Source organism: Malaclemys terrapin, chromosome 9, assembly GCF_027887155.1.
Source record: "Malaclemys terrapin pileata isolate rMalTer1 chromosome 9, rMalTer1.hap1, whole genome shotgun sequence".
Lineage (NCBI taxonomy): Eukaryota > Metazoa > Chordata > Testudines > Emydidae > Malaclemys > Malaclemys terrapin.
Window position 1 is genome coordinate 20,742,810 of NC_071513.1, and position 24,387 is coordinate 20,767,196.

At 42.7% G+C, this 24,387-nt stretch overlaps 1 long non-coding RNA gene across 1 annotated transcript in view; it reads right to left on the bottom strand.

Moving 5' to 3' along the window:
* The window catches only part of LOC128843552 (uncharacterized), a 48,861-nt gene extending 24,475 nt beyond the window's left edge, over nucleotides 1-24,386 (bottom strand). Inside the window, exons 1-2 of the long non-coding RNA XR_008446289.1 lie at nucleotides 24,300-24,386; nucleotides 6,297-6,433 (exon numbers count right to left, since the gene is read on the bottom strand). This is a non-coding gene — a long non-coding RNA (uncharacterized LOC128843552). The remainder of the gene's footprint in view (nucleotides 1-6,296; nucleotides 6,434-24,299) is intronic.
* Between the last annotated feature and the right edge of the window lies 1 nt (nucleotide 24,387).

Sequence of the window (24,387 nt, forward strand, 5' to 3'; positions counted from 1 at the left end):
TGTGACTCCCAGACTGCTTTCACCCCGTATTGTGATGTTATCATAGACATGATCTACCATATCATTACACACTGCTTTTTAACACTTCCAAGGAGTGCCGAGTTTAGGTTGCAACCGGAGCCTTCATTCCACATCGTCTTGCTCATATTTTTTCTTAATATAATACATGGTTAGCTTCAGGGAAAACACAAGGGAAATGATTTAAAATATGCTAAAACACAGGCTCGGATGTAAGAGAAGCTGTGACAGAGGAAATGCTCCAACTGGAGCCTTGCAGGCTTTGGTTACTGACATGGAAAGTTTAGTGAGGAACAAAATCCTTCAACAAAGCTGCTACATGTTCAGGAGCACTGGTATCAGCAGTGCCAGCTAAGGGTTTGTGACAATGCGGTTCTGGCGGAACCCAACTGAGAGTGCCAACTCAGGACAAATTGCTCAAACAGGGCAGTTACAGCCCAAGGCTGGGGTTCTTTCCACCTCTAAGGCAAACCAAACCAGCCAGACTAGGAGGACTTCGGTCTCACCCCACTGGCTAACCGCAAGTCTCACAAGCAATCTCCTTAGACACTCCAGTTTCCCAGTACTCCCACCAGTGCCACTCGTTATGGGGACAAATGGTTATGAAAACCAATACCCCAGTAAAAGAAAAAAGGTTCTCCTGATCCCAAAGGACCAAGCCCCAGACCCAGGTCAATATACAAATCAGGTATTACCCACAAATCACGCTGCTGCCAATCCTTTAGAATCTAAAATCTAAAGGTTTATTCATAAAAGGAAAAAGATAGAGATGAGAGTTAGGATTGGTTAAATGGAATCAATTACATACAGTAATGGCAAAGTTCTTGGTTCAGGCTTGCAGCGGCGATGGAATAAACTGCAGGTTCAAATCAAGTCTCTGGAATACATCCCCCGCTGGGATGGGTCCTCAGTCCTTTGTTCAAAGCTTCAGCTTGTAGCAAAGTTCCTCCAGAGGTATGAAGCAGGATTGAAGACCAGATGGAGATGAGGCATCAGCCTTATATAGACTTTTCCAGGTGTAAGAACACCTCTTTGTTCTTACTGTGGAAAATTACAGCAAAATGGAGTCTGGAGTCACATGGGCCAGTCCCTGCATACTTTGCTGAGTTACAAGGCGTATCTGCCTTCTCTCAATGGGTCCATTGTATAGCTGATGGTCCTTAATGGGCCATCAAGCAGGCTAGGCAGAGATAATCTCAGCTTGTCTGGGATGTCACCCAGAAGCATAGCATAAGTTTTCCATACAGACAGTATAGAGCCAATATTCGCCATACAGACAGTATAGAGCCAATATTCATAACTTCAACTACAAAACTGATACACACATATAGACAGCATAATCATAACCAGTAAACCATAACCTTGTCCTAGACACCCCATTTGACCCCCTTTATACAAGATTTGGGTGCCACTACAGGACCTTGGTTGCAACAATGATCTATACGGTCCCAGTTTATGTCAATAACGTCACAGGGTTGTAAACTAAATTTCATGGTCCAGATTCATTGGTATGTGCCGGACTCTTTGCACCACTCCAGTGATGCAAAGCAGCTGTAAACCTCAGTTTAACTAGAGCTGGAGCAACATAAAGAAGCAGAAGAATACTAGTGAATCTGGTCCCATAGTTGTATGCCCTTGTAATAGAGGCACTACCTGGTCTCCAGTGAACAAGGGGTTAACTTCAACTTGGCTTTGGGAATGTGTGTGTGTGCGCGCGCGCGCAAAGGTTACTCAGGAGATGGGGGTCTGATTTTCCACTCCCTTGAACCTTGTGTGGTCATTGTCACCCATGCAGTGAGTGTAAAATGTTATCAAATCAGAATGGAAGTGTTTCAAATCCTCTTTGCACAGGAATAAATGACTATACAAGGCAGTGAAGAATCAGGCCCAGAGAGTGTCTTTCATAGGGTACACAAGCATCAAAGGAATAAGTTGAGCCCAAGGTGTGGCAGAGTTTTCTGTTTACATTTTTTCTGCAATTTGATTCTTCTTCTGACTCTTTCCATCAGTTTACAGTGTCATACCTTGAGGCATCATTTTCAGATTTCATTGTGTGTGTGTGTGTGTGTGCACGTGTGTGCAACACCTCTCTCTCTCTCTCTCTCTCTCTCTGTGTCTCTCTCTCTGTCTCTCTAATTAAACCTTTTTCTGCAGTGTTGTGATCCTAGACGCAACAGCATGAGAACCAGAAAGTGAAACTAACTGGAACAAAGAGTGAAATTGACCCTTTTAGTTCCATTATCTAAATTGAGCAAATACAATGTTGGGAATGTTCATGAGAGTAAAATTAGACATGTGCTTAAATGTTTGCAGGATTGGGGCCTCAAGTGGAAGGCAAGGATTTTAAATATGTGATTTTTTTAATCTTGGTTATACTGCTTTGAAAAAATGTGTGTGTGTGTATGGCGTCCAGAAGAGCTGGCCTTAACTATTTTCCTAACTTGAAAACGACAGTGTTTCCATGAACAATAAATGTTTAGGCCTCTTATACTCTGTGCCAGTCCTAGCTCATTGAGGGCCCTAAGCAGGATTTTGGGCCCTCCACCCCCACAACACATAATAATTAATAGAGGGCTCCCTTGAGCTGCTTGAGGCCCTAAGCAATTGCTTAGTCTGTTTATGCCCAGCGCTGGCTCTGATTATACTGCTGCAAGTGTGTCTACAGCGTTTCCAGAACGATTTAATCACCAATAGACAAAGCAAACAGGACCATCTGCGTACTGCTGCCTGCAAGAATACAGTGTAAGGGTCACATTTCAGTTCTACTAAGTCAACCCTGAATGCAGAAAATGCCTTATACAGCCAGCTATATTAGCCCATTATTTTACCTGAAGCAGAAAACTGTTGTTAGGGCTAATAAACCGCAACCCTAAGAGTTTTTCCTATGCTAAATATGTTGCAAATCCAGGCCTTCCCTGCTCGAGCTACCATTTTTCATAAGGATTTGGGGTATTCTAATAATTGTAATACCCATGCTTTATATGATATGCTTTTGGCTTCAAAGTACTTTATTATTAATTATTTCTATAGCATCACAGGTGTGCATGAAGCTTTTACAGCCAACTAGAGAACAGAAACCCCCTGGGTCCAACATAATACCTGTGATCAGGAGGTATGATGCAGCTGTTCACACTCAAACCAAAGCTCAGCTGAGCTGCAGTCAGGGCATTTCCAGTGAAAGGCATCCAGCTCTAGAACGTTTAGCCACAGACACTCATGGCTTGCCCCCGTGAGAGTGCAGTGCAACATTCACAAGGCTGCGTTAGTCTTTCCCCCCCGCAACATACATACAAACAGAACATAGTCCAAACCAGGAGCCACCTGAAAATTAAAACTCTAATTTGGAGCCTAGATACTGCAAGGACTGGCATAGTAGAAATGCGTAGATAGCTAGGTAGAGTGAATAATTAATTAAGCCTCCAGGCACCCCTTTTAGTACTAGTTATAATAATTATGATCCCCATTTTACACATGGGGAAACTGAGGAAGAAGAGTTAAATGAATTGCCTAAAACCTCAGAAGTATTCAGAGTCAGAGTTAAACTTCAGGAGATCCTGGCTCCCTGTTCCTTGCTTAGGGCTTGTCTATGATGCCCTGCAGTTTGGTCTATAGGGGTATGACTAGCAATGTGCACCAAAGTTCTGTGCTGTAATGTCCCCATGTGGACACTGTGGGGGCAAACTAAAAGGTTCCTAATTTGTATTAACATAGGCCTCTGCAAACAGGATTACATTAACGCATTATAATACAACCACATACGGGGATCAAATTAAGGATTACACAGGCAACCTTAATGCTGTCATTTGCTACCTTTTAGGTGCTTAACTTTGCAACCTTAATAATGTTCTTTTGTGTGTGTGTGTGTGTGTAATTAATGTAAAGAAATGTGTCCACTGAGGGTACAGACTTACCGATTCCCTTGCAATGGAGGAAGGTGCAGTAGAATGCTATATTTATCCAACTTAATATTTGCATGTTTCCATTCCATAGTCAAGCAAATTATAAATTTAGCCTTCCACGCCTCATCCTAGACCAGTGCTGTTGTACCTAGATTTTGCAGCTCTTTTGTTACATAGCCATACACAATGATCTCGAAAGCCTTCAGCAACCTGGAAGACATTTTCTTGCCCTGGAGTCAGTCTGGAATAGTTTTACCTGGAAGGATGAACTTGTGTTGAAGGCACAGGACTTAGAATCAGCAGACCTGGGCTCTTTCCTGCCTCTGGCATACCGTAGCCTTGATTCACTTCATGGCAGTTCAGTGTTTACTCAAAGCAGGGGTAAGCATTCTGCCAGGCGAGGTCATCTTTAATTTGGAGCTATGCCTGGAGATGCTGCCTGGGAGATGTACTGAAGCCATTTGTAGCCTAAGCTAGCTGGCCATGCCCGGTCCCCAGATAATTTTAAGAAGGTGCTGGCCAACTCTAGTTCCCTAGCAAAACAGAGATTGTCGGTTCCTGGTGCTGTTGCAACATCAGTCTGCATTGATTTCTGCCATTGAGGGCCTGTAGCCTGGCTTTTCATGATGGGAACACAAAAGGGAGCCTATGTGATCTTGGGCAAATCACTTGACTGCTGTGTCTCAACTTCCCTCTCTAAAATGGTGTTAACAATATTTTCAGATATCACAGGGGTTCTGTACGGCTAAGTTTAGCCTCATAAGCTGTGGAACGGTCCAATCAGAATCATGACAGTCCCACTACATTCAGCCAAGTTGGCAATGGCAACATTCATTCCAGGCCAGTCTCTCTTTCTTTCTTTCTTTTTTTTTTTTAATTGTGTTTTCCTTATACACTGATTTGAATTACCAGCCCCGTCCCCAGCTCCCACCCACACAAAAATAAATAAATAATGAAACTGCTTCCAAGTTCACTTGCTCTCCCTCTTCTCCCTATTTAACCTTTAATTAATTTTAATTGTGTCAGGGAGAGACAATCACGATTGCCCAGGCATAATCCTGTCACGGTTTGTGGAGGCTTCTATTATGAAATGTCTGCTGACCCATCACATTCTAACAGGACAGGAATTCTTTTTCCTAGGATCATCCGTGAGGAAATCCCAGTCAGTGGCATGTGAATCAGTGGCAGATTTTCTTGTGTGTGTCTTTTTGGGTTGGAGAGGATAGGATCAAATGTGCAGAAGGTTTATTTTACGCAGGAACGATGCTTCGTCGCTCAGGTAGCCCAACTCTGAGCTGTAAGTGGACACAACTCCCCACAAAGGGTGTAGTCCTGACCCTATTAAAGTCAATGGGTGTTTTGCTATTGACTTCAGTGGGGCCAGGATTTCACCCAAACTGAATGGGAGCTATGCTAGCTAACATCAGGTCTGAATTCAGCCCCAAGAGAATGGTGAATTTCCATACAATACCCAAGGCTAAAACACAGGCGTAAAAGGGAAATAGCTCTGGGAATTAAACATGGCCATAGGTTATGTAGAAAGAACTCAGAACTCTCAAGAACATCATCCAGTGGAAAGGGCACCCCCACACTGGGTGACAGGAGACTTCATCTCTCAGTTTTCCCAACTGTAAAAGGGGGGATAATGATACTTGCCAACCCCACCTTTTGTAAAGTGCTTTGAGATCAATGGATGAAAATTTCTGTATAATCACAAAATATTATTATCATAGTTAGGAACATAAGATTTGCCATTCCTGATCAGGCCGGTGGTCCATCAAGTCCTGTATCCCACCTTCTAAGGAAGGTGGATATAGTGTAACTAGCCAACTGTAAAATTCTGTATATTGGAGGTGGAAGAAGGAGGGATTCCCTTCTTGACCCTTCATAGATCAGTTTATGCCTCAAACCATGAAAATGTAATTACCTATCTTTAATTTGCATGTCTACAAATGCTTGATAACAATTATCCAGCCTCTTTTACAATCCACCCCTAATAGTTGGCTGGCTGACCCCCTGCAGCCATGAATTCCACAGACTGACTACATGCTGTGAGGAAAAACATATTTTTAACTAGTCTAAACACCCTGGTCTAGAATTCCATCAAGTAACTCATTATATAACAGGATACAAAAGAGGGACTGATCAGTTCCATGAAAATCCTTCATGTTTTAAAATAGCCTGTTCAAGTGTCCCTAAGTCGTCGCTGTCTTCTTGGGGTTAAACAGTCCTGGTTTATGCAGTCTCTCCTCCCCTGCACGTCCTGGCATGTACCCTTTCACCCTAATGCTAACTGAAGCCTAGACTCAAAGCAGGACCCTTATAAGCTGAAGCCAGCAGGTTTAATGGATGAGTCAAAAGGAAATTTTCCTGGCTCACCTGATCAGAGTTATGCTAAGATTGTCTCAACAGGGTTTCTTCTTTGCATAGTCTTCTTTGCATGAGGTTACAATGTGTGCACCACTGCCCTCTACTGGCTGGAATGTCAGAGCTCCTCAAGCACTTGCCTGGTCACCCTGTAGGCACAGAGTTTAAGTATTATTCATGGAGATTTTCCCTTGATTGAAATGGTAGAAGTGCATTTTGGACTGAGTTCTGTTCCTGTTTATGACCACATAGATTATGCAGGCACAGATTAATTGAAGTACTCTACAGAGGCCTACATCTGTGTAGCCTTCAACGGTGCTTGTTTCTCACACCTGACTCAGCACTGCATTTTGTTTCAGCAGTTGCCTGCTACAAAAAATATGCTCTTATCTGTAAGTCGGCAGTTTGCATTATTTTCCCTCATATAATCATCAGACATTTCTGCATTTCAGACTGATAAATACCGAATTATTGAATCTTTAGGGCATCTCAGTGCAGCACAAAGAGAGCTGCTAATTTCTATTTCTTCCTTTAGTTTAACATTTAATCCTGCTATTGTCCTCAGAGAAAAAGTATGGCTACATCTTGTTTGCTAGGTGTTCCAAATATATTAACTGAAAGAAAAGATTACATAATGTGTCAAGGGCTGAAAAGACTAAGCATTTTATATTGAAATGTTGACGAAGCAAAGAGTACTATAAAATGTACTGGCAGGTGTGCATATGCACCAGTGCTCTCTACTGGATTAAATTAGAACTGCTCATGTATGTGTCATGTTCCTTGTAAAGCTGAGAGGCAACCGAGATTTTTCCCTTAGTTCAGGTACGAATGCTTTTGGAACAAGAGGATGCCATTTATATCCCATGTATTTCCATGTGGCCATGCTATATAGCAAAATGCAAGCCATGAAGTGACCAAGTGGCCACAGATTTGGTACACCAGATCTGAAGAGATCTTTTAAATCCCCAGTTTTTAAAGGCCAAATGTTTCTCTTTCCCCAGGAAAACAGAGTGTTGGAAATACAAAAAGATACACAAGGTATTGCAACATATGACATCTGATGCATATGCTGCCAGTGCTCACCTCTTTAAAAAAAAAAAAAAAATCCATTGCACAAAGGTAGAAACTTTCAGTGATGCCATTGAGAAGCTGTCTAGGCCAAAGTTCCAACACATGGTACCACTGCTATGGCAGGAGGCCCAGGCATAGTTGTGTTTGTAAGACATTACCCAAAGCCATTTTCTGTATTGTCATATGAACATGCGTACAATAGCATTCCATTGCTCCTGTATGGTGGCAATTCTTTGATAAGCAAAGAACCCCAAAAAACAAAATCACAATTTGCACAAGTTATTGCGGCAGTAACTTATGATGAGTTTTCAGATGGCAGCAAGGTTGGGAATAGCATATGCATTAACTAGGTCTGGGTCTGTGCTTCTTATTTTTCATGATGCAAGTGTTCACATTCCACCATCAGGCAGGAGGGATTCTTGTGAATGCTTTGCATTGCAATCTTACTACAATGTGTCTAGTGCTCCAGGGACCATGCCCCTTAAGCTTTTTTTACTTGTGTAAATGGGTTTGCTGTCTGGTTCTGAATTAACATCCTACAAGTATTATTTTCCATGAAACAAATGAGAGGACAGGATCCCAAAATTTCACAATCTTGCATGGGGAGAAATCAGGAAGGGCTGTGAATTAATCTTGCTGACGAAGCAAAGAGAAAAAGGAGCAAAGATAGATGAGAACAAATGCAGCATCTCCTACACTGCATGTTAAAAACCAATCATGAATTTAGAAGTGAAAATCCAAAGATGGCTGTTTCACCTCTTTCATGATCAGGACATATTGATCAAAATTAGAACAAGCTATCATTTTAACTGTCTTGGATGATCTCTTTTTATGGCTTACGTGAAAGAATTATAATGGGGTGTGTGTGAATAGTCTCCTGGAACATTTTGATGAATGCTGGACTCCAGGTGTTGATCAATCTGTCATTGTTGGATTTTAAGAATAGGTTCCAATCGTTTGTCTAGATCAGTGGTTCTCAAACTTCTGTACTGGTGACTCCTTTCACATAGCAAGCCTCTGAGTGCGACCCCCCCCCCCTTATAAATTAAAAACACTTTTTAATATATTTAACACCACTATAAATGCTGGAAGCAAAACGGGGTTTAGGGTGGAGGCTGACAGCTCGTGACCCCCCCCCCATGTAATAATCTCGTGACCCCCTGAGGGGTCCTGACCCCCAGTTTGAGAACTCCTGGTCTAGATAGACTTAATTTTGCTTCAGTGCAGGGGGAGGGACTAGATGACCCTGAGGTCCCTATCAGCCCTACATTTCTATGAGTCTCCCCTTTACATTTTGAGTGGGCTCAAATTTAAAAACTAGAAATAAAACCAGGTAGAGCTCATTATGTTTGTATAGTGTAGTCCCTACTGCAGGTGATAAGATTTGGGTATTAATGTTATCCAGGCTTAAGAAGCATTAGTGATGACCCATGGCTTCAGCTCTGTGACTCAGCCTTTTGTCTTTCCAAGCCAGTCTGTAGTGGAATACAGATTACTAAAAAAGCTGCATGAGCTATTTCACTAAATTCTAGTTCACAAATTCCCGCTCTGAATTTAGCCCATTCATACAACACTGAAGTACTAGAAGCCTAGCAGGAAAGCCAAAGCACCACCTGAGACTGATCCAAGCCCTTTTTGGCTTGTGAAGGTCAAGAACATATGGGACTCCTACCAAGAACATCAACAACACCTTTTGAGGAAGAAAATCTCCTTCTCCCTCCTCAAAAGCACGGTATAATATGACCAATACTTATGAAACCAACTACTTCCTGGTATCTAGCCTCCCAGTCTTGAGCCATTACCTACTGCCATCTTCAACTCCAGGTAGATACTGCCCATATCCTGGATCCCTCCAAATCAGGCTTCCAGCCAGGACATGTGTCAGGGGTTAGTGACATTGTGCTGAGATGACATAATGGGCTGTTGCTCTTCCATCTCCAATGCCCAGACCTGTGCAAATCCCATAGACATTCATCTCCCATATCTGTAAGAAGGTCCTAGGGATGACAAATATCCTTTTCTGGCTATGGCTGGTGAGAAGACTGCACCCCCTGCTGTGAGGTTCGGCCTTGGCCAGGGTGATCCAACAGTGGTGATTTCCAAGTTTGATTGCTGCAATTCTCTGAATACAGGAAATGACTGATTTTAAAACAAAGCTACAATTGTTTCAGAACAGAGCAGTCCGCCAAAAGAACACTGCCCTAGAGTTCTGCTCCTTTTACAGGCTACCCAGACATGATCAACTTCCTCATGCTTGCTCAAATTACCAAATGGACCACTTCACCCTGTGTGATTGTGACCTTCTTGAAGTGCTATATTCTATTGGAGCAGCAGAACTGTCAGCTTTAAGGATCAGGCTCATGTGTATGTGAGACAGAACTTTCTTAGTGCCTGATCCAAAAGTATGGCACTCATGTTTGAGACAGATCAACATATTCAAGAAATCCAGCTCCTTCAGAACAAATTGCAAAACCAACTTATTTGACTTAGCATCTCTCCAAATAATCAAAAAATTAAACACCCACATTCCTCTACTTGCAGACTGGGGACAGGAGGGAAGGAAGGCGACAGATCTTGTGTATCCACTTTATAATTTGTTAAGAATCAGATGCTCACATACCATGGTGGTGGATGCCATATCAGAAACTAGCTAGCTGAAGGAAGGACAGGCTTGTGGTTAAGACACAGGGCTATCACAGGGTTCTGTTGTAAGCGTTACCGCAGGTTATGTATGAAGCTGGCTAAGTCACTTATTTTTGTGTGTCAATTCCTCCATCTGTAAAATGGGAATAATAATGAGACCTAATTTGTTAGGATCAGGTTGTTTGGCCCTTATATAGGTGTGTGTGGTGGTGGTGGGAAGCTCCAAATTATAGTCAAATCACAGTCTTTATGAACCATCTTGAAGTTCTTGCTTGATTCACTTAAATTTTGTAGAAACCTTTAGCATGTAATAATCCCATCCCTATTCAGCAAAGCACTCAAGCAAGTTCTTAACTTTAAGCATGTGCTGAAGTCCCCAATTAAAACTTTTAATTAAGTGTATGATTGAGTGCTTTGCTGAATGGGGATGTAATTACCTACATGCATATGGTTAAGCATGTGCTTAAGTGCTTTGCTGATTTGGAGACTATAACAGAAATTGTTTCAAACTGGACTGTGGAGTAACTGCTGCCCCCAAGTGTGTACCAAAATGTACAACTGTTTAACCTGGGAAGCATTCATGTACTTACTACCATAACCACAGGCAACCAGTTCAAATGGTTAGTACCTGGACTTTCCTGAAATGTACAATAATTATCCCCCAATGGTAAAATATCATTAGATGTTTCATTATCTTCGTAAATTACAAGTGAGTAAGCTTTGTATGATAAATTGTCATAGAAATATTGAAAGGCTGGATAAGGGCCAAACTTTTTAGAACTGTAGGTGTATTTAGTTTGCAAACACAATCGCCACGATTGCAGGTATAGTGGCAATAATTATACAATCATGAAATCTGGGCCAAGATCAATAAAAGATTCATGTCATACAGGGGGATGTCTGACATTGCTCTTTTAACAAATGCTTACTAGTTCTCTGCACCTTGTGTTGCCATTTACACCTGTGCAAAGCTGGTGTAAAACACTACCATTCTGATTTGAATTCACTTTGCACTAGTTCAAATCACTATACAAGCTGTGGTGAATTGGGCCCTGTAGCTTTAGGCTGAAAACCTTAATAAAGGCATTCCAAAATAAATAACACACTGCCCAGCATATATCTATCTATATCCTTTATAGTTAGATAGTTAACCTCTGATGGGTTAACATATTGCAGTAGCATGAATCTATGCCTGGCAAGTTCTGCTGAGATTTCTCTGCCATCTGCAGCTCCCTCCCCACCTGAAATAAATCTGCAAGGAGCTTCAGGATCAATAATCTCCTATCTCACACTTAAAGAGGCTTGGGGATTGCAAAATTACCTGCTGAGTCTCCCAGGATAGAGTGCAGACTTTATAACTCCATTGTGCCTCCATCGTACCAGGGACGAATAGAAAAATAAGAATTGTTTTAATTATTCATTTAGTTGTAAATAAAAGTGTTAAATCACCAATAAATATTATTAAATTGACTCGCTAAACATTATAGCCCCAGAAGATCCAAGCTCCGAAGCTCAAAGACTTTGGGCATATTTATACCTTGAGCTTGAGGTGTGATTCCTACCGCAAGGAGACATGCTCACCCTAGTTCACTAGTGCTAGTGCACTAAAAATAGAATGTAGCTGCAGCAGTGCTAGCTGCCCTGAGTATGTACCTAGCTGCCTCTCTGACGGCGCATACTTGGGGTGAAGCCACTCACACTGCTGTAGCTACACTCAATTTTTAGCATGCTAGGCACCGCTAGCTTAATCAGAGCTAGCACGGGTATGTCTCCTCAATCTGAGAATTACACCTCTAGCCTGAAGTGCAGTAATTCACTCTGTAAATGATTTAATTCGGGAGAGAGAACAGGAAAATGACCACACTGTAAATCAACCCACAGTGGCTGTGGGGGCTCAGATTAGAGGGAGGGGAAGGTCTAAAACCGTCCTTCTGGCTCTTCTGTCTCCAGCATTAAAGCATTTAATCTGTAAATCCTGAGCTTTGATATGTGATTCTTGCTGTGCCATAGGATTTATTAATGTTTTGATGAGTTAGAACAGGCTGAAGGATTTTACACTCATGCTATCGAGCACCCACACAAATTGTGGAGTCTGAACATGTGACTCTGATCTCAGTTTTGGCCTGTCACATTGGATGATAAAATACTAACTATAATCAAAATGACGCACAAGATATTAGCTACTTTTATCTCAGAGAAATGGCCTAGCGGTGTAAGCCAAGTACTCTTGAGGTTTATTTCCTCCTCTGCCACTAACTTGCTGTGTGGCCATGGGTACACTGTTTCACCTTTCTGGGCCTCAGGGGATCTGAGGAGGGTTAATTGGGTGATGCTTGTAAAGCTTCTGTAACTCCTGTGGTCAGGGTCGGCTCTAACTTTTTTGCTGCCCCAAGCAGCAAAAAAAGCGCCGCCCCTGAGCCCGCCACCGCCGAGCGCTGCAGGAACACCCCCCCCCCCCGCGCTGAGCCGCCGGAGGCCCCCCCCCAGCGCCGCCGAGCGCCGCCGGAACCCCCCCCCCGAGCGCTGAGCCCCGCGCCGCCGCCCCACTGGAACCGCCCCCCCATTGCCGCGCCCGCACTACCCCCCGCCGAGCACCGCACCGCCGGAGCACCGCCCCCATGGAATGCCGCGCTCCCCCCGTCGCCCCTTACCAGGTGCCGCCCCAAGCACGTGCTTCGGTGCCTGGAGCCGGCCCTGCCTGTGGTACTACACACACACCTATTTGCCACGATCCACACTGCCTTGCAACCTTCCATTAAATCAAACAATTCTAAGATTCCATTAACATATATAATAAAAAGAATGATTAATAACAGCTCATCCAGAAATTTCCTCCCCAAAGTCCAGGCCTTTGACATGATTCTTTAGTGTTGCTCTGAATTTCTTTCTGCATTAATTTCAATCAGTCATGGGATTACTGGAAAATCGCCTTGGGGAACTTGTTCACACCCACTGCCACAGCAGATAACTTCGCATTCTAAACTCAGGCATTTGACTCCTATCTGTTTGGACATATGAGCTGCTCAGCACTGCTTCGTGAGGCAAGATAATTTTATATTCCCAGAAAGAGCACAAAGTAGAGAGAGGAATTATCATTTACTGTTGTAATAGCTGCAAAACAGAGCAGAAGCAAACCCATATGAACTGCCCCATTACTCATGTAATTAACCAGACAGTATAAATTTAATTTATATGCTCTCAAGATATATACTAAATAACGTTGTAAACAGTAAATGATACCTAAGTGTAAGGATTTTTCAGTGACTGTGGGGACCAGTGCCCTTTTGGTTTAAACAGAGGCAAGGCCAGATCTTCAAAGGAATTTAGACACCTACCACCCATTGATTTCTACAGAAGTTAGGCATCTTTGAGGATCTGGGCTGAAGGCATCACGCCTGAATAGTAAAATGTCCTGGGACATTCCCCTCTCTGTTCCTGACCAGGATTTTTGGAATAATGTAAGAGTCCCCTCAAAAAAAAAAAAAAAAAAAAAAAAAAATCCATCCCAGGTTTGCACAAGGTTCAGAACATGCATAAATGGCATGACCCACTGTTGGTGCAATATAGATAATAACAACTTCACACCCTCGGACAAGATGCTTTCTGAGTGTTCAGTGAGTTCAACCTAGCCATCCACACAGCCAAATTGTTCAATAAAGTTGCTATTACTTTGCATTAATAGTCACACAAGGCTCCCAGCAACCTGTAACAGAGGAATAATGTTACAGTGCAAGGATGCAGTATGAACACAGATTATGGAAAAGCATTTTATATTTGGATGTTGTTTCAAACATTGATATCCTGTTGCTTGTATCCGTGTCTTTTTAACCAAGAACCTCCCAAAATGGAAATGCTTGGAACGCTTCCAATTTCTTTGAATTCAGTAATAAAACTTGATACGGAGCATAAACATAAAATGTGACCTTTTTTAAAAGCACACTTTTTAAAGTTTTAAAAAATCTGACCTTCCCTGTTACTCACATGCGCAATGTTAAGAATACACGAAAGGGGTTGCAGAAATGGAGGCAATGTTTGCAATAGTTATGGTAGTAGTCTCTCCATGTTATTTAGAGATTTATAGATTATAAAACCAGATGGGACTAACATGATCTAGTCTGACCTCCTGCATAACACAGCCCATAGGACTTCCTTGAATTACTTCCTGTTTGAACTGCAGTATATCTTAAAAACTTCCAATCTTGATTTTAGAAATCTCCAGTGACAGATAAGCCACCACCGCCCTTAGATAAATTGTTCCAATGGTTAATTACCCTCATTATTAAAAATTTGCACTATATTTCTAGTCTAGACCTGCACCGCTTCAACTTCTAGCCATTGGAACTTCTTGCTACACCTTCAGCCACTAGATTGAAGAGCTCTCTATCAAATTTCTGTTTCCCATGTAGGTATTTTTAGACTGTGATCAAGTCACCTGCTAATTTTCTCTTTGTTAAGATAAACAGATTGAGCTCCTTGTATCTTTTCCGATCCTTTAATCATTCTCATGGGTCTTCTCTAAACCCACCTCAATTTATCAACATCCTCCTTAAATTGTGAACACCAGAACTGGACTCAGTATTCCAGTGGTGGTCACCAACTACAGAGCTAGTAATAATCTCCCTACTCCTGTTCTACAGTTTCCTGTTTATACACCCTATGACGTTATCTGATTAAACTATGATCACATAGGTCATTGTTGCAAGCACTGTTATATATTTGCAACAAATCTTGTACAAAATGTGGCATGTAAGATGTCTATGAAAAGGTTATGATTTCCTGGTTATGATTATGCTATCTGTATGCATGTATCATTTTGGTATTTGAAGTTCTGAGTATTGGCTCTATACCTGGATTTCAAATGTTTGCTCCTGGGGTAACGCCCACAAGGTAGTTAGCCTGCATATCTTGGAGGGACTATTCAAACTAAGTGGCTCATCAAGAAACACTTAACTGACAATGGACCATGGGAGACGCCCATCTACACTAAATGGACTGTCCTGCAAATGAAATGTGTGGGGTATAGGTAATGGCTTCTACTGTGTCCAAACCTTCATGCATGGGCATGTGGCGCCAAACACGATCTCGTCACCTGTAATTTTCCACTAGCTGTGCAGAGGGCTTTGTTTAAAACAATGGGTTGTCCTCCACATGGCAGAAGATATAAAAGGCCCTGGAGACCCCTCCGTTTTGCCTTTATCCTGCCCAAACCTCTGGACTATGGACTATACTAATGGGTACATTCTAACCAATGAACTGAGGACCTTCCAATGATTTGGAAACAGCCAGAGACTTGACTTGACTTGACTTCACCAGCAGTTTATTCCATCTCTGCTAAAAGCCTGAACCAAGAACTTTGCATTTATTGTATGTATTTGATTCCTTTAACCAATTTGAACTCTCACCTTTCTTTCTTTCTATAAATAAACCTTTAGATTTTAAATACTAAAGGATTGGCATCAGCATGATTTTTGGGTAAGATCTGAGTTATATATTGGCCTGGGTGTGTGGCTGGTCCTTTGGGATCAGAAGAACCTTTTATGTGAAGAGATTGGTTTTAAAGAACCACTCATCTCTAAGTCTAGTGTTTTCAGAGGCAATACAGGACTGGAATGCCTGAGGAAACTGCTTTTATGACTTCTTGTTAGCCAGTGTGGTGAAACAGAAGTTTACTTTCGTTGCTGGTTTGATATATCCTATGGGGGATTAGCCACCAGTCTTGGGGTGTATCTGCCCTATTTCTCAACAGTTTGACCTGAATTTGGCATTTTCTGTTGTGATCCACTAAGGCACGGTTACACACTCAACGATCACATTAGCTCTTTTGGCCACAGAGTCACACTGGAAGTTTATGGTCAGCTGATTATCCACCATGATCTCCAAGTCTTTTTCAGAGTACCCCGTCTTGTAAGGATAGCCTATATTATTTGTTCCTAGATGTATGACTTTACATTTGGCCTTATTGAAATGCATATTGTTTGTTTGAGCCCAGTTTATCAAGCAATCTAGATCGCTCTGTGTCAGTGACCTATCCTCTTCATTATTTATCAATCTTACAATCTTTGTGTCACCAGCAACCTTTATCAGTAATTATTTTATGTTTTCTTCTTCTCGGCCACTAATAAGAATGAAGAACATAGAGCCAAGAACTGATCCCTATGGGACTCCACTAGAAACACACCTGCTTGAGCATGATTTAACATTATATTTCAAGACTTGCCAGTTAGCCAGTTTTTAATCCTTTTGTGTGCCATGTTGATTTTGTATTATTCTAGTTTCTTAATCAAAATACCATGCAGTAACAAGTCAAATGCCTTACAGAAGTCTACGTATATTACACCAACACCAATATCAAGCAAACTTGTAATCATATTAGAAAAAGCAAGTTGGCTTGACAAGATCTATTTTCCATAAACTGTTGTTAATTGGCATTAATTATGGTACCCTCCTTCAATTCTTTATTAATCAAGTCCCACATCAGCCATTCCATCATGATGCCCAGGATCAATGTCAGGCTGACATGCCTATAATTTCCCAGGTCATCCAGTTTACCCTTTATAAATATAAGAGCAACATAAGCTTTCTTTCAGTCCTCTAGAACTTCCCCGTGTTCTAAATCTTATTAACAATCAGCATTAATGATACAGAGAGCTCTCCAGCCACCTCTTTTAAAATTCTTGGATGCAAATTATCAAGTCCTGCTGATTTGAAAATGTCTAACTTTAGTAGCTGCTGTTTGAACATCCTCTTGAATTCTTGTTGGAACGGAAACTATTTCATCATCATCATATGAGGAATACATTATTTAGCTTTTTCCTAAACACAGAACAGAAAAATTTATTGAACTTCTTCTGCCATTTCCATTTTATTATTGACAATTTTACCACTTCCATCTAGTAATGGACCAATACCATAGTCTTAAGTCAAAGGAATCCTATATTTTAAAAGAGCTTTTTCCACAGCAATGTGATGCTTTAATATTACTTATCTTATTCTTGTGTTTTGTGTGATCATTTACCTAAAGTTTAATAAACTATTATTCAAAAATATATTTATTTTTGTTATCTATACCTAATATGTATGGCTAGTATAACAACAGGCAGATTTTCTGTGCTGACTGTAAGAGAGCAGTAACAATGGGCCTGACTGTGCATCCCTTATCTACATGTGCATCTGCATTCAGAGAAGACCTTCTGTGCACAGATCTCCCCTTCCCAGGCATAAGTGGGTGGGTGGGTTCAGATACCTCTGTGGTAGCATCTCCCCTCGCCCTGCTCACACAACTCAGAGCCAGCCTCTTTTAGCCGGCCAAGGGAGAAGTGTAGGCAGTGGAAGAATAATGCAGCCTGCCAAGCCACCTTTTGGTGGAGCCTTACTTTAGCTGACCTTCTGAGATATGTGGAGCATTGGGGTGGCATGTGACCTATTTCATAGGAGAACCCCACCTCCCTAATGGGAATGATCAGTGAGGATAAGCTTGTAGGGATTTCTTCCTATTTAAGCCTCTCCTAAGGTCCTTTCTGAAGGAGGGGCTGGTAGGGAACACTGTATTTATGTCAAGCCTTCTAATATTAACCAGAATGCCAATGCTCGCATATTCAGAATAAGGGCTAATGCTCTGTCCTTAACTCACTCCGTTGTTCTAAAGAGTTAGAGTACAGAATAACTCTTGAACATTTTTCAAATGTGTACATGTCTGTTCATTCATCTGGGCCTGTTAGCACCCCAGGAAAGCACTGGTTCAGTAACAATTTGGGGAGAAAAGGAAAGGGGACTAAATCATCAATGCCACTGTGACGGGATGGACTAGATTCATAGGCCACCTGCTGGAGGTCTCATGGCCCTGCCTAATCCCGCCCCAAAAAAGAGCAGAGGACAAGTCCTCCAGGCAGCCTAGATGGCCAGAAGGGCCATATAAAAGGAAGCAGCAGATGCAGAGCAGTCAGTTGCTTCCTAGAGCTTGAAGAGGGAGAACTCGGTGCCTGACTGGCTGGAAGAGCAGCAGGACCATGGACAGCTCACTGCAGGCAGGACTGAACCCAGAGAGGGCTGATGAAGACCAGTTGGCTGGAAGAGCAGCAGGACCATGGACAGGTAAGTGCAGGCAGGCTGAGCCCAGGGACCCCAGAACCTAGCCAGACCAGGCCAGGGTATTGTGATGGGCCCTGCTAGTCTGACTGAAGACTGAGCCTAGGTGAATGCTGCCAAAAGGACTCCAACTAAGGGTACTGAGATTGGCCCCTTTGGGCTGTCAAAGAAGGTAGTACCTCTGGGGAGTAAGCCTTGATGCTATGGCCCCATACCAGGGCTGTGAAAAAGAACTAGAGACTGTATACCTCAGAAGGGGGACAGTGTGTGTGACTCGCCTGGAGGGCTGGGTCGCTGAAGACCCACTGAAAGAAGTATTGGCCGCCAGCGGTGGGGGGGTATGCTTGTGAGAGGCATTCCACCCCATTGTAAGTACAGAAAGAAAAATAGGCTCACACCCAACCAGAAAGGGGGCGCCTGTGAGAGGTGGGTGCCACTCCGTTCAAAACTGAGTGATTGCAGGCATATATCGGCCAAAGAGGGAGTGCGAGAGATGGGTGCTGGTGCCATTACAGCCATGTACCTGCTCAAACCCAGGCCTACTTAGACTCCAAGTTAGGAGGACAGCTTACATGAGTAAACAAATGTATCTACAGAAGTGTTTGTAGCATCAGGTCCTTAGACTGCAAGATCTAACAAATTCACATCCTGAGATGTGCTAGATGCAAGCCATATTAGTGTTGTTCAACTTCATTTACCTGTTTTAGTTCCTGACTCTACTGTTACTACTATGTACAGGATTTGAGTTTATTTTATTTTTTTTGCTTCAGTTTTAGAAGCTCCCAAGAGGTTTGGATTTTTCCCCTCACGGCACTTGGGATTATTACTTAGCTAATATATACTGTTAATAAATTAGTAAGAGTTGTGCTTGAATTTTAATACATTGGGGGGGGGGGGGGGGGGAAAGACACTTTTCTTATCTGTCACTGTATACCAAATAACCAGATTTTGAGGCTCAAGGGGATTTAAAAGCAGATGTATTTACCAGCTCAGAAGGAAAAGACATTAAACTAAGCAGTGAAAAGTGTTATAATTGTCTTTCTCTGAACACACATTATCAAATCAAAAACACTTTAAGATGAGTTACACGTTGGATTTATTGTAGATTTGGATTCTTTCTCTATGCCAGGAAGTTCTCTATGCAAAGTTATTTTTTCCTGAAGTCTCTTTGAAATAAGATACTTCTACACAGAACCTGTGATTTTCAAAGTAGCAATTGGGCACTGAAATCCGCTAGTGGCTCTGAGACCCAGGTATCTGCTGCACACAGCAAGCACTAGGGAGTTCTTGGTCCCCTGGAAAAATGGCAACTGTCTTCCCCTAGCAGCCTGCAATCATCCACAAAAACAGTAAATAATACTTTTCATTTCTCTAGTGTCTTTCATTTGAGAATCTCAGAGTAATTTATCAAGATTAATTAAAACCATTTTGTAGATGGGGAAATTATTTGCCATCTGTCACAAGCTGGTCAGTGGCAGTTCCAGAAACAGAAGCTACGATCTTCAATACGACACTTCAACTATTAAGACATTGAACCACAGTTACTGAATAGTCTACTGTCCCTTATATTTTGCTGCCTTAGGTTACTGTCTGTAGAGCACAGCTAGCCTCCACTGTATGACCTTAATCAGAATACAGAAAGGGGAGGGAGGAAATAAAATACAGCATTCATTTAAAAGTGTAAATCACCTGGTCACAGACCGATCATCTCTTATGTCTCTACCTGTTCTTTGAGGACTGTTTGGTAGAGTTCTCCGATAGATACCCAGCTGATTTACTAATTGCCAGTATTGGCTCATACTCAGCATCTGTCTTTAGTATTATCAGCACAAAGCTTTTCATACTAAAATAAATTAAAGGTGAAAATAGTTAAATGGGCTTATATCCTGGTCAATGAATTACTGATGGTTATAATGGAATGAGTTTTCTTACATCACAAATGGCTGCCAAGAATGAGAAGGTCTCTCTCTCTCTCTCTGTATATGTATGTCTGTGTATATAGATATAGAGTGTATGTCTGTGTATATATACACACACAAACACACACTCTATATCTATATCCATATATATACACGTAGCACACCAGTGTTCCCTCTAATTTTTTACATGCACGTGCGGAATGAATGTTGTGTGTGCCAATATGGAAGTGATGTGTGGTGGGGGTGGGGCTGAGGGGTTTGGAGTGTGGGAGGGGGCTCAGGGCTGGGGCAGAGAGTTGGGGTGTGGAGGATGAGGGGTTCAGCGTGTGGGAGGGGGCTCAGCGCTGGGGCAATGGTTGGAGTGTGGGGAGGTGAGGGCTCCAGCTGGGGATGAAGGCTCTGGGGTGAGGCTAGGAATGAGGAGCTCGGGAGGGGGCTCAAGGCTGGGGCAGAGGGTTGGGGTGTGTGTGGGGGGTGAGGGCTTCAGAGTGGGGCCAGGAATGAGGGGCTTGGGGTGCACGCTGCCTCAGGGCTGAGGCAGGGAGAGAGGACTCCCCCAGCCCTCTCTCATCACAGCAACTCGGGGCCAGGCAAGAGGTGCCTCTCCCTGGCCATGGCAGCTCCAGCAGGTCCAGGCCAGGCCGGGGTGCCTTTCCCCTCCTTCATGGCCCTTGATAGCCAACTGCACAGGTGAGAGGAAACTTAGATGCACACCCCATTATGCTTCTCTTTCTGTAGAGGTTGCAGTGTCCCCAGTTAATTACAGGAGCTTTAACTTGTCTACATTCAAAAATACTGTGCATAGATAAGACCTATTTCAAAAAAGCATGTTCTTCCCTGTATTACTAAAACATCATGGCATATTAAAGCTGCAAAATAATTTGAAAATATTAAATTTAGTTTTCATCAGATGCCTTTTTTAAACTTTTTTTGTAAAATTTCACTCACCTTGGACAGTAATTTGGACCTTGGTCATTTTTGCTATATATTCTAATTAATTTCACTTACTGTTTCTTACCTACTAGGAAGTTAAACTGATTCAAAACACACACTAAAACTGATCAGTCTATTTTCTCTAGCAGTGGTACTAGCCTAATATTGTCATTATGTTTGGGGTTCTTAAAGCTAGAGGAGAATGTTACTGAAAATTTTAAAATATGTCTACTCAGGTTAAATGAATTCCCTCCCCCCCATCTTCTTCCTAATTTTAAATTTTTAAAAAGTCTAAATTTAATCTCCAAAAACTAGACTGTTCCCTTTAATATTACAATCACACACACCACCACAACAAACAATCTAGCCACTTTGCAGAATACATACAGCTCTCTTTGTGATCTTCCTGGAAGTACACACATTTCCTGAAGCATCCTGTCACTTCATGCAAGTGGTCTTGTTTAAAACTGGGGATGTATTTTTTGGAAGTTGTCTCTTTCCAAATCTCTGAGGATTATTTCCAAGACATTAAGAGGGGTTCGTCTCAGAGAACCCCTCTGTTTTTTATTTGTTTGATACTTCCCTTCTTTAAGGTCAGCTTCAACATGACCAACCTTCCCCTCCCCACCTGCCCGGGTCAAATTCTGTAACTACTTAGCCACATGAGTTCTGTGGTCACTATAAAAACTGGGACCATAAATCTTTCCCTGATCTTCTCTCCATCACTCCTATGTGGTCTGTTTTTCTCTTGACTGGATTTATTTTTCTTGCAGGATGTCACAAGTGAGGCATGTTTGTCCTGGAAGGCTCGTACATGGTGGCAATGGATTCTTATGGAAAAGGAAGAACAGCACAGGGATATAATCCATCATATGTGCCTTGTGGGAATAAGTATTTCCTTGTACCTCCCATAATAGGATGATAGAAGAATGACCAAGATATGACAGACCCAGGATGCAAGTAATGAGGACTCATTTTGTAGCTCTTATGGACTGTTTTTCATCAGTAGATCTCAAAGTGCTCTACAAAGGAGGTCAGTATCACTATCTCTATTTTTCAGATGGGGAAACTGAGGCACAGAGCACTGACGGACAAGATTCACAAAAGGACTTGTGTGCCCAACTACCATTTTAGGCACCTAAATCCCAGAATCAGGCCCCACCGGGATTCTCTAAACTCCAACTCAGCTGTCCTTGACAGCTGTAGGCGCCAGAATTCACTCAGCGCCTAAATACTGCAATAAAAGTTCTGTAGGTGCCTATGTTTCTGTCTCTGAGAGTGTCCTCTGCAGCCTTATTTGAAGTATCTGGATGCCTAACCCCCAAAGTGATGCACGGACCGGGAGAAGATAGGTATTCTTCCACAGAACTTGCCTATGGGGCCTGATCCAGTAAACATGTTAAGAATTTGCCTATGGACCCCTTTAGGCAAACCCAAACAAAACAACTGGAGGGTGGAAGAAGCCTTTCCTCATAATTTTTAGCCCTGTGGTTAAGGTACTCACCTGGGACATGACCTGGTTCAAGTGCACATTCTGCCTGAAAAAATCACTGGGTGTGAGAGAGAGAGAGAGAAAACATGAGAATGACTCTGTAGCCTGATAAGAGCACTCAAGAGGGCAGTGGGAAACCCAGCCTCCAGTCCTCCTGCTCCAGTGACTTCTTAAATTATTTATCTACAGTGGAACAGTTTCAACAGGAAAGACCTGAGGGACTGCCCACATCAGACTATCTTCAAGCCAAGTGGTTAGGACCCTCTCCTAAGAGATGGCAGAGTCCTGTTCAAATCCTTTCTCCCACCCCAGACGGACTTGAATCAGAGCGCTCCCATATCCCAGACGAGTATCCTAAATGCTCGGCCAAAATGTATGAGGAAGGACATCCTGCAGAAATGGCATAGGATCCTAATACCAAGAGAGGGTTTGCAGCTCAGATTCCCAAGTGCCTCCTTGCAGTTCAGATTTAAGTGCCAAACTCCCTCGGAGAGGTGGGTGAATACACCCCTCCCCTTGGCTACTGTATGTTGACTTGTGTGGATCATGTCCTAAGAGACCTATATCACCCCATTCATTTTGCAGGGAGCCTAGGTGCCTACGTCAGGCTTTGTGAATACCAGTGATTTTCTAGGCACCTAAAAGTAGGGGGAGCAAATCTAACCCAAAGTGACTGGCAACACCCAACAAGCTAGTAGTGAACCTAGGAATAGAACCCAAATCACTGAAGGCCAATCATAGAATATCAGGGTTAGAAGGGACCTCAGGAGATCATCTAGTCCAACCCCCTACTTAAAGTAGGACCAATCCCCAAACAGGTTTTTACCCCAGTTGCCTAAATGGTCCCCTCAAGGATTGAACTCACAACCCTGAGTTTAGCAGGTTAATGCTCAAACCACTGACCTATCCCTCCCGCACCTAGTTACAGTCGGTGCTGCCTACCAAATGTTAACTCTTCCTTGGCCATTCCAAGTCACTGTTGTTTGGAAATCCAAACTGTAAACTTCTTATGTTGACACAGAAAATCCCAGAAGTGCCTTAGACACCTTAAATGTTGGTGGATATTCATGAATCTATATATGTGAATTCAGCAATGGCAAAACTTGGTGTTAATGGCTACTTAGTCTGGCTGCTAATAAACACACACACATATCTGCATAGCTAACTGAACAACATGCAAATTCAAGCTCATCCCCTCTCCTGAGTAAGTCATATAGCACAGAAAATCCACTGGGATGAAAAACGAAGGGGAAATAATACCACACAGATATTTTATCATGAACTGCAGGATACCAGGAGTCAGGTCAAATAATGAAAGAATTAACAGCCCTTCTTACAGTTATTGCTCTTTGCGATGTATTTTTATGCTTCTACATGCATCCAGTGGGTCAATTTGTGTGGCACCACGTTTTGGGTGGGTATATACCCTGCAGTATTATAACACTCGTTTTTATTTACAACTCTAATATCATCCCATCCTATGGCATACCCAGCAAAGGATTTTAATCTTCAGTGCATGAAATAAAGCAGTTCCCTGGCCCAAGATCTGGGTTTGGGATTAGGGTTGCCAACGCTCCAGGACTGTTCTGGATTCTCCAGGAATTAAAGATGAATCTTTAATTAAAGATAATGTCATGTGATGAAACCTCCAGGAATTCGTCCAACCAAAGTTGGTAACCTTATTTGGGATTAGCCTTCCTGCAACCATAGGTTCACCGTGGCCCATCCCCCTGGTGCAGGAGCCCAACCGACCCGGGTCTTTCACCCGACGCCTTAGAGACCAGGGATTGTCTGAGCGCCAGCGACGGAGGCTGGACAACGCCCCGCGCCGGGGTGCAAGGCAGGACCCGTGGGCTGGGGCCCCGCGCTCACCGGGAGTGCAGGCGGGAGCTGCACGCATCCAGTCCGGCCCCCGCTCAGATTTAACCGGCCACTCGCCACCGCTTCAGGGCATCGCGCA